Source organism: Triticum aestivum, chromosome 7B, assembly GCF_018294505.1.
Source record: "Triticum aestivum cultivar Chinese Spring chromosome 7B, IWGSC CS RefSeq v2.1, whole genome shotgun sequence".
In the NCBI taxonomy this organism is placed as follows: Eukaryota; Viridiplantae; Streptophyta; class Magnoliopsida; order Poales; family Poaceae; genus Triticum; species Triticum aestivum.
In genome coordinates, this window is record NC_057813.1 from 546,276,181 (window position 1) to 546,287,937 (window position 11,757).

An 11,757-nucleotide genomic window follows, 5' to 3' on the forward strand; every position below is an offset into this window, starting at 1 on the left:
GCCTGCCGCCGCTGACTTGCACCACCGCGGCCATGGCCCCTCCCTCGTCCCCTTGAGCAGCCCAGGAGCTCCGCCTCGACCCCCTCTTCCTCCCCACCAAGCCAAGCCCCTCAGGAAGCTCTGCATCGCCTCCACGCCGTCGTCTTCATCCTCGACCGCCGCCGATGGTCGCCGCTCGATTCGCAGCAACGAGGACGCCCCCAAGCTCACCAACCCCTTCGTTCGATCCGCTGTGAGCTGCTGCGTCGATCCCCTCCCTCCCCTGGCACTTTTTCTCCCGCTAACGCCAATATCCACCGGAGCCGAGAGCTCTTCGCCGCCGGCCATGTCGCTGCCGTAGCCACCGTTGCCTAGAGCTGCAACCGAGCATGCGGCCGTGCTCAGTGCAACCCCAGGAGGTCGTAACACCCCTCTTTGCCTCCTGTCGTGCTCCCTAACCCCGAAACCCAGTTCACCCGAACGCCGGCGCCGCCGTGAGCTTCATTCCGGTGAGCTCCGGCCACCCCAGCTCACCCCGGTTGCACCGTTGGATGCGCGGGATCGCCAGCTTTCCGTAGAGCCCAACGGCGCCTCGAATGGTTCCCTGTATCGCAATCCCGAGCCGCCCTGCCGTTTCTATCGTCGCCGGCGACAAGTCGCCGGCAGGTTTGACCTGATCGACCTGGGGTTTGACCCCCCAGGGTCGCTGACTAGTGGGGCCAGGCCCTGCTAACTTTAGTTAAATATTAACTAAACCTAATTAGCCACTAACACTGACCAGTGGGCCCCGACCCCCCTAATCCTTTAATTAAGCAGATAACCCCCTGTTAGCTAACTGTGACACTGACATATGGGTCCCACAGGTTAGATTTGACCTGGACAACGCCCGTTGACTTGCTGACGTCACCGTGAAGTCATGCTGACGTAGTAATAGGTTTTATGGATTTATTATTATTCAGGAAATTTCAGAAAATGCCCTAAACTTCAATAATTCATAGAAATTCAACCGTAACTCCAAATTAAATAATTTATATATGAAAAATTATCAGAAAAATTCAAGGAATCCATCTGTACCATTTTCATGCATGTTTGAACAATGTTTGTCCTCTGTTTTGGACAAAACAAATAAAGGGCATTTAAATAACCATATATGGAGTTGGAATTTGAATCATGTATTCAAACCAACTTCATTTAAATCATAGCTAAGTGCATTAGCTCAAACACATTCATATTGCCATGTCATGAGCATGCATCATATTGTGCATTGCATTGATTGTATTTCTTCTTTGTTGCCGGTATCTGTTCCCTCCCGGTAGACGATGTTCCGACGTTGTGATCGTTGACACTGATGAAGACTCAATGTTATCTTCAGAAGTGCCAGGCAAGCAAAACCCCCTTGTTCATTCCGATAAAATCCCACTCTCTCGCTCCTGCTCTCTTTTACTGCATTAGGACAACAACGACATATTTGTTACTTGCTGCGGTAGTTGAACCCTTTATCCTTTGCATGACCTGTCATTGCTACAGTAAATAGATGAAACCCACTAGCATGAGTAGGAGTTGTTTGAGCCCTGATGTGCCTACTCATTCATGCTTGTTTGTCATGCCTGCTACTGCTTAGAGTTGAGTCGGGTCTGATTCATCGGGGATGAATCAGAGGCGTGTGAACATGTCCTACTATGGGTGAACTAAGTGTGTGAACACGATTTGGTAAAGGTAGCGGTGAGAGGCCATGTAGGAGTACATGGTGGGTTGTCTCATTGCAGCCGTCCTCAGGAACTGAGTTCTGTGTTTGTGATCCATGAACAGTTACTACCACACATTGGGTTCCGGTAACTCGACCCCTCTCGACTTATTAATCAACATGATCTCTGTCCAGGAGTTGCAACTAGTTTCTGGTGTTTGTAGGTGGTGTTAGTAGTCTACCAAGTAGCACCCGGTACAGGTGGGCTTGGGACAGACTAGGCACAGTGGCCCGGTGTACCAAGTAGCACCCGAATGGTGGACTTGGGAACCCTGCTCACATCGTTTGGGGCCGTAAGAGACACCCCGGTCGGATCTCCTTGCGGATGGAACCCGAATAGGCGATAAACCTGGACTAGAGACTCGTTCGGTTAGTCAGGTCGTGGCCGACTCCCTTGCCCGGCTTCCGCTTGAAGGTTGCCGAGGTACATGACGTGTACAGGGCGATAAGTGGCAAAAGCGTGTGTGAAGAAGTACACCCCTGCAGGGTTATCATTATCTATTCGAATAGCCGGATTCCTCGGATATGGAAACTTGGACCCCTTGTACAGTTCATAGACAAGTGAAAGTGGATACTCTAAAATACGCAAGATAAGCGTGAGTGCTATGGATGGCGTTCTCGTAGGGAGACGGGAGCGGATCCATAGTGGTGTATTGATATGGTGAACATGTGGACTCGTGTGCGCCACCTCAAAAGAGTTACTTGCAGTCGTAGTTCAGGTTAGCGACCGAGTCAAAGCTGGCTTGCTGCAGTTAAACTCCACCACCCCTTTGTTGATAATGATGCATATGTAGATAGATCTGATGTAAGTCTTGCTGGGTACATTTGTACTCACGTTGCTTAATTTATGGTTTTGCAGAGAGACTTCAGTCTCACTAGTAGTTCCACGTGGACTTCGACGTTTAGCTTGTTACCTCAGCTACGATCTTGTGCCCTTGGCAGGATCTGGTAGATAGTCAGGCTTCTCAGCCCTTTTTCATTTATAGTTGTCTATACTCAGACATATTAGCTTCCGCTTGTGCTTTGACTTGTATGCTCTGATTGTTGGGTCATGAGACCCATGTTTGTAATATCTCGCTCCTCGGAGCCTATTGAATAAACTACTTGAGTCATAGAGTCATTTTGTGATGCCATGTTGTATTGCACATATCGAGCATATTGTGTGTATGTTATTGAAATGCTTGGTATGTGTGGGATCTGACTATCTAGTTGTTTATCTTTAGTAGCCTCTCTTACCGGGAAATGTCTCCTAGTGTTTCCACCGAGCCATGGTAGCTTGCTACTGCTCCGGAACACTTAAGCTGGCCGGCATGTGTCCTTCTTCGTTCCTGTGTCTGTCCCTTCGGGGAAATGTCACGCGATGAATACCGGAGTCCTGTTAGCCCGCTACAGCCCGGTTCACCGGAGTCCTGCTAGCCCAGTGCTACAGCCTGGATTCACTCGCTGATGACCGACACGTTCGATGCTGGGTCATGGATGCCTGTCCCTGTAAGTTTGTGCCACTTTGGGTTTACGACTAGCCATGTCAGCCCGGGCTCCTTATCATATGGATGCTAGCGACACTGTCATATACGTGTGCCAAAAGGCGCAAACGGTCCCGGGTAAAGGTAAGGCGACACCCGTGGGAATACCGTGCGTGAGGCGCAAAGTGATATGAGGTGTTACATGCTAGATCGATGTGGCATTCAGTCGGGGTCCTGACACCTAGAGTGTATGATAGCTTCAGTGCGTGTGGAGTTGCAGATTTTGTTGGGCAGAAGCTCACAAATTGGAATGACGAGCTCATTATGCAATTCTACTCCACAGCACATTTCTATCCAGATGGCAGGATAGTTTGGATGTTAGAAGGAACAAGATACCAGTCAACCATAGAGGAATGGGCAAGTCTGATCAATGCCCCCAACGAGAGTGAAAATGACTTGGATATTTATGCCAATAAGAAAATGGATCACAACTCAATGTCACAGATGTACAAGGAGATCCCTGATGATGCACTTGAGACTTTCAAGTTTGGATCAGTTCATTTTCTTCTGTCAGGGCTGCCTACGATCAACTGGATCCTAAGGCACACTCTATTGCCCAAATTAGGTGACCACAACATGATCAAAGGGCATGCAATTAATTTGCTTCACATTTTTTATGTGCCCCAGAAATTCAAGGTCATGAGCCTCATAGTTGAAACTATCAAGAGGATAGCATCAGACCAAAAGAGGAGTTGTGGATATGCCCCACAGATTCAGGAGTTGATTAACTCAAAGATGGGCACATGGAAGTATCTGTTGGATAAGGAACACTTGGTTCTCTATCCTGAATTTGAGGATAATCAAGTTGTCATGACTGAGAATGAACCAACATCAGTACAAGCTCAAGAGAAGAAGGAGAAGGCAAGGAAAGAGAAGGCTGCCAAGATGCCAACTCAAGCAGAGGCATCTGAGTACTTTTTGAAGAATAAGCAGGAGCAGCTTGGTTACTTGATAGCATCAACTCTACAGATTGAGAAGGGGTTGGCCACCCTAACTCAAAACCAAGAGAGCCTGGAAAGAATCATGGAACAAAAATTCTATGATCTTGATGTCAAACTAACTGAGATTCAGTCAGCTCTGGAGCAGCTACAGGATGACATGCAGGAGAGGAAGGGCAAGACAACAACTGATGCATTTGCCAGAGTCCCTCGAGTTCAGAGATCAGCTGCAGTGCCAGTACAAGTCACCAGAGTCACTTCATCAGCTCCAGCTACAGCTCCAGCGCCACCAGCTCCAGCACCAACTCCTTCAGCTCCTTCTACATCGACTGAAGCCTTCGTTCTTGGATTTCTTCGGACACCACCACCTGAAGACCAAGCCTGAGAGACGATATAGTCCTATGCATTTTCTAGGAACTTTTTGGTAACTTGTTGCCAAAGGGGGGGGATGTATAGATCATAGGCATCGAGAGAGAGATTTGCTGCTTTTGTTCTCTCATGTCTTCTTGGTTGAACTTTGTTTGCTTTTGATTGCTTGAGATACTATGCAATTACCTGTGAGACATTGATGATCATGTGTTTGATCATAAGCTACACTTATGCTTGTTATATGTTATTATCTTACTTATCCTTATATGATCATTCACTTTGCTTGGTGATGAGTGCATGTATTCAATTTTATTATTTTGAGCGCTCCACCAAGATGTATGTGACATGGAAGAGTAACTGTCGGTGTCAAAACCAGTGAATCTCGGGTAGGGGGTCCCGAACTGTGCGCCTAGGCGGATGGTAACAGGAGACAAGGGACACGATGTTTTTACCCAGGTTCGGGCCCTCTCGATGGAGGTAAAACCCTACTCCTGCTTGATTGATATTGATGATGTGGTAGTAGAAGAGTAGATCTACCACGAGATTAGAGAGGCTAAACCCTAGAAGCTAGCCTATGGTATGATTGTTGTTCGTCCTACAGACTAAAACCCTCTGGTTTATATAGACACCGGAGAGGGTTAGGGTTACACAGAGTCGGTTACAACGGAAGGAGATCTACATATCCGTATCGCCAAGCTTGCCTTCCACGCCAAGGAAAGTCCCATCCGGACACGGGACGAAGTCTTAAATCTTGTATCTTCATAGTCCAGGAGTCCGGCCAAAGGTCATAGTCCGGCCATCCGGACACCCCCTAATCCAGGACTCCCTCAGTAGCCCCTGAACCAGGCTTCAATGACGACGAGTCCGGCGCGCATATTGTCTTCGGCATTGCAAGGCGGGTTCCTCCTCCGAATACTTCATAGAAGATTTTGAACACAAGGACAATGTCTGGCTCTGCAAAATAATTTCCACATAACACCGTAGAGAGAATAATATTTACACAAAATCAATCTGCTGGTGTATTCCGCAGCGTGCCATCATGCTACGGCCAAGTCTTTATTCGAATCATCTTCACCGTACCACCTCAGCGCATTTAGCGAGGCGGTTTCCTTGGCACGTCTTGTCAAAGCAGATATCGTGTCCCCTTATTCTGGGATTCTCATCAATACGGACGTGGGTAACCCAACCGCGCCATTAATTTACGGCGCTTGGGAGATAAGTGAGTTTTACCGGGCTGGTGGGGGCGCTTAGTTGCATCGGCCCATATAAGGGGATAAGGATCCACCTTTTTCCATCTACGCCTTCTTCCTCCTTTGCTTATCCATTCCTACGCACTCGAGCTCCAGCGCCCAAGTACGCACATCTCACCTCGACCTCCTCTAGCCATGTCCGGAGCGGGAGGCAAGTGGATGGTCTCCTCCATCACGGAGGGACACATCAAGAAGCTGAGGAAGGTCGGATACTTGTCTAATGACATCGAGTACCGGCTCCCCGAGAAAGGGCAGCTCATCCCCACCCCCAGGCCCCATGAGAGGGTGGTGTTTCTCACCCACTTCCTCCGCGGACTAGCTTTCCCACTCCACCCATTTGTCCGGGGACTCATGTTCTACTACGGCCTGGATTTCCACGATCTGGCCCCAAACTTCATCCTCAATATCTCCACGTTTATCGTCGTGTGCGAGGCTTTCCTCTGCATCCAGCCCCACTTCGGTTTATGGTTGAAGACCTTTAATGTCAAGCCGAAGATAGTGGGCGGCCAACAAGCGGAGTGTGGAGGCGCCAAGGCGGGCAGGATGCCCAACGTTACATGGCTTGAGGGCTCCTTCGTGGAGACCATAAAGGGGTGGCAATCAGGATGGTTCTACATCACCGAGCCGCGTGACCCTAAGTGGGCAGCGGCCCCTGAATTCCGATCCGGCTTCCCTACACGGCTCACCTCCTGGAAAGAGACGGGCTTGTCATGGGGCGATCCGGAGGAGCTGTCTGGACTCCAAATTTGCGTCCAAGACCTGGTGAGCAAGAAGCTCAAACTCATCAATGTAGTCCAGGTCATGCTTATCCGCCGAATCCTCCCGTACCAGCAACGAGCTTTCAGCTTATGGGAGTTTGAACCGGCGCAACACCAAACCCTGAGCAGGCTCTTCGACACTACATACGAAGACGCCTGGAAGGTGCTGTTCAAGGGCGTCGAGGCTCCCGCATCCGCTACCGAGGATCGCGGATTCAGCGCGCGGCGTCAAGCCAACGCGGTAAGTTATTTTGCCCTTTATAGGACACTTGTTTTCATAATTTGACTCTATGCGGGATCTAAACTCCCTTACCTTTGACAGGATTGGCAGAAGATGGCCGGACAGATCAGCTGTCCGGCTCCCTTGACGGAAGACCCAGCGGATGCCCACTTGACGGGGCTACTGGCTCCGGCACCTTACGCGGTTCCGGAGAAGAAGGCCAAGAAGCAGGCCACGGAAACTCGGAAGAGTTCCAGACGCCAGGCGGTGTCAGACTCACCGTCCGATGACCCCGAGGCGGACTCCTCCCATGAAGACGAGGAGGAGGAAAAAGAGGTCTTTCCCCCAACAGGGGGAGAGAAGAAAAGGAAGGCCGACCCAACTGGGGGGGCGGACGGTCCAAGAAGGGAAGGACCCTCCCTTCGGACTATTCCACCGATGCCAACAACGGCGAAGAAGAGTGGCCACTCAGGGCCAAGCCCCTGGCGAAATCGTAAGTCTCCGGATACCAGAATAACTCATAGCGTTCCTTTGATGCACAGTTCCCTCTGACGTCGGATATAATCATGCAGCCCGCCCAAGGCCGGGCTCGACTCTTCGTCGAGCGGTTCCCTGGATTCGTCGGATGTGAACAACACTTCACCTCCGACCGCCTCCTCTCCTTGCGCCGCGGACGATGCCGAGGTGGCGTCCCAAAAGGAGCCAAGCCAGGAGGAGATGGTCCTGGAGGCGCCGCAAGGCGACCTCCCGGACTCCAGGTGAAAAGGGGATAAAACCCCTAAGGTCTTTAGGTCCGGCCCGAGGCCGGACATCACACTGGAACCCCCAACGGTTCCGGCATCCGGCAGGCGGCCCCCTACTAAGAAGGGCAAGCCTACGACGCCGGTGACCTCCGCCCAACCGGAGGCACCGGATAATCTGCTGGAGGTGCTTAACGGCGCCTCCATCAACGAGGAGCACCGTACTATTATGAGTGCGGTGATCCCATGAGGTTCAGTCCGCCAAGAGCGGGCTGACCGAAGCCTGTGCCAGCCTTCTAACAGGCTTTGAGGTACGTATTTAAAATATGTAAAAATATGACCACATAGACAGTAGCCCCTGATGCTCAGTTTGGTGTTCGGAAAGAAAAGCCGAACTGAGGATCAAAAAGATATACGCAGGAGTCTAACATAAATGTGTCAATATGGGAATGCAGGCTGTGCTGCTGACCTCTGCCGCACTGACTGCGGAGGTCAATGAATTGAAGCAGGGCCTCGAGCGGTCCGAGAACGAGCTCGGCCTTGCCAAGAAGCAGCTCGAAGACAAGGAAGGTAAGTAATACCTTATGTAAGTATATATATATATAAAGGCGTGGTTGCCAAAAATGACAGGAATAACGTGAATATTGCAGGGGCCACGAACGAGGTGGCGACCCTGAAGGAAGCGGTGTCCAAGGCCGAAAGTAATGTGGCCGCGAAGCGCACCGAGCGAGAGAAGCAGGAGGCGCGGGTGGCGGAGGTGCGGCAAGAGCTCCAAGCTCTCATGGAAAAACACGAGAGTTTGGAGCGTGACTCAAAGACTCGAGAGTCCGAGCTCGCCTCGGCCCTTGAGAGCGCCAAAGCCGCTAAGGCCGAAACCCAAAAAGCCCTCCAGGAAATTGAGGCGATGAAGAAGATAGCGGCGGGTAAGGCATTCTTTATGCAAAGCAAGCATGTGAAAGTGAATTATCTGTTACTTACCTGAATCCGGAGCTCTCCAGGAGCATTCACAGATCTGCCCTGCAGTGTGTCTGATGTTGCCGCTTTCTACCGAGCCGAGGAGGGAAGCTCGACGGAGAAGGTGTTCTGGTCTCAGTATGCTGAGGCCGGACACCCGGTGCCCTTGAGCGACCAGCTGAAGCAGCTGGTCGATCTCCATAAGGTGGCCGAACAGGCCATGAAGGGTCTCGCAGTCCGGTTGTGGCCCGGGGAGGCCATGCCTGGAAGCTACTTCGGGCTGGTAAGGCGGCTGGTGGATGTCTGTCCAAGGCTTGAAGTATCAAGTGCTCCTTCTGCATCGAAGGTGCCCGTAGGGCCCTTGCCTGTGCTAAGGTGCACTGGGCAAGATGGACGCTGAGAAGCTTGTGAAGGACGGACCACCACCGGGCAAGGAGCATCGCAAGCCTGAAATGTATTATGAGGGCGTCCTGAAGGGTGCCCGCCTCATAGCGGGTGAATGCTCCAAAGATATAATTTTTTAGTAGACTCGCATTTGTTATCTTGTACGCTGAAAACTTGTTGATATGCGCTAAGAAACACTTTTGAATTTAAAATATTACCTTCTGTGCGGCCGTTTATTAAATTTGAGAGATGGCGAGTCGTCGGCTTCAGCCCCCATGCCACGAGTGCTGGGGTGTTCGGGATAAACTTGAGCGCTCTTGTTCCCATTCTTGGGTCCTTCGAGGGAGGCGCTCAAAGCAACGCACGAGGCAACCGGACTATAATGCTTGAACACTCTCACTTAGCCATAGAATTCTATAATTTTAAATTTTGGCGAAGCCCCTGGTATTCGGAAGACCGAGTTCGGGGCGCTATCCACGCCTAGGCCGGACAATGCCGACTCCTCGCTCTAAGCGGCATAAGTCTTTAGGGACTCAAAAACCTCTCGAACAGCGACCGGCTCTCGCCCTATCATGACGGTCAGTTTTAGCTTTCTCCACTGAGGTGCTTAACCCAGCTCAACCGGGGCACAATCGTAGTGGTTCTCCCAGCGCTACCTTAGCCGATATAACGGAACATAAGGTACCAAAACATGGGAGCCAAGCAAACCCAACTATTGACCCAAGACATGACTCGGAGCCGATGCATATAATGCTATAAGTTCGGGGTGCTGCACTTGTGAAAGTGTTTGGACTTATCACACCATATTGTGGGGTACTTAAGCCCCTGGTGTATTGCCCGTACCAAGATGTACGGTTGCACCATGTCATAACTGAACAAATATATATATAAAAAGGAATTCAATAATAGGCAGAAGCTATGTATTGTTTATTCAAAAGGGCTGCAGTAAGAGCAGAACGATACAAATAGTGCGATAAGCAAGGGACGGGACTTTAACATGTCCCCCTCCAGGGGTAAGCTGCGGGATGGTATGTAAAATAGGTATACTGCTCGTAATATAGACCACCTGGACACTCGACGTATCTTCCTGCTTCCCTGGCTGTTGCATCGTGTGTTCGGCGATTCTACTGCCGGTAGGGCTTCGTGAGAACGGAGTCCTAAAAAAAAGGATGACACAATCGGGAGCCCCTGGTGCGGTTGAGCTGCATTCTGTGCATGTCATTGTTGTGCCCCTCCTCCTATGCCCATGGTATTTCCAGAGCGTAGTTATGTACGCGCAGTACTGGTTTCGCAATTTCGTGAGGGCTGGGGTTAGGGCTGCATTGCTAGCGTGCTCGAAACATGCCAGGAGGTCTGGTTGTGGGTTACTCCGGGCGTGCTTGACGGTATCCGGACGTTTAATGGCCGGACCGGAGAATTGCCTTGACAGGCTGCTTTGTACCTCCGCCGCGAGGGCCGCCGTATGCTCCTCCGTCCGGAGAGAGCGTTCGGTGTTTCCATTGACCGTAATGACTCCTCGAGGGCCCGGCATCTTGAGCTTGAGGTATGCATAGTGCGGCACCGCATTGAACTTTGCGAATGCGGTTCGTCCAAGCAGTGCGTGATAGACACTGCGAAACGGGACTATGTCGAAGATTAACTCCTCACTTCGGAAGTTATCCGGGGATCCGAAGACCACTTCAAGTGTAACTGAGCCTGTACAGTTGGCCTCTACACCTGGTATGACGCCTTTAAAGGTCGTCTTCGTGGGTTTGGGTTTATGCCCATTTTGTGCACTGTATCCTAATAAAGCAGGTTCAGGCTGCTGCCGCCGTCCATTAGGACTCTAGTGAGGTGAAATCCGTCAATGATTGGGTCTAGAACCAATGCGACGAATCCGCCATGGCGGATGCTAGTGGGGTGGTCCCTTCGATCAAAAGTGAATGGGCAGGAAGACCACGGGTTGAACTTTGGGGCGACTGGCTACATCGCATATACGTCCCTTAGTGCACGCTTCCGCTCCCTTTTGGTTATGTGGGTTGCATATATCATGTTAACCGTCCGCACTTGTGGGGGAAGCCCTTCTGTCCTCTATTGTTCGGCGGCAGGGGCTCCTCCTCGTCATCGCTATGCAGCCCCTTGTCATTGTTTTCGGCATTTAACCTGCCTGCCTGCTTGAACACCCAACAATCCCTGTTGGTGTGGTTGGCTGGTTTTTCGGGGGTGCCGTGTATCTGGCACGAGCGATTGAGTATTCGGTCCAAATTGGACGGGCCCGGAGTATTTCTTTTAAATGGCTTTTTCCGCTGACCGGGTTTGGAACCTCTGAATCCGGCATTGACTATCGTATCCTCAGCATTATCGCCGTTAATGCGGTGCTTGTGCTTGTTGCGACATGACCTGCCATTGTTGTCCTTGGTATCCGAATTACCAGGGCTCTTGGTCATGTTGTTACTACGAGCTAGCCAGCTGTCCTCTCCCGCGCAAAAGCGGGTCATGAGTGTTGTGAGGGCTGCCATGGATTTCGGCTTTTCCTGTCCCAGGTGCCGGGCAAGCCACTCGTCGCGGATGTTGTGTTTGAAGGCTGCGAGGGCCTCTGCATCCGGACAGTCGACGATTTGATTTTTCTTGGTTAGGAACCATGTCCAGAATTGTCTGGCCGATTCCTATGGCTGCTGAATTATGTGGCTTAGGTCATCGGCGTCCGGTGGTCGCACATATGTGCCCTGGAAATTGTCGAGGAATGCGGCTTCCAGGTCTTCCCAACAACCAATTGACTCTGCTGGCAAGCTGTTAAGCCAATGCCGGGCTGGTCCTTTAAGCTTGAGTGGGAGGTATTTGATGGCGTGTAGATCATCACCGCGGGCCATGTGGATGTGAAGGAGATAGTCCTCGATCCAAACCACATGATCTGTTGTG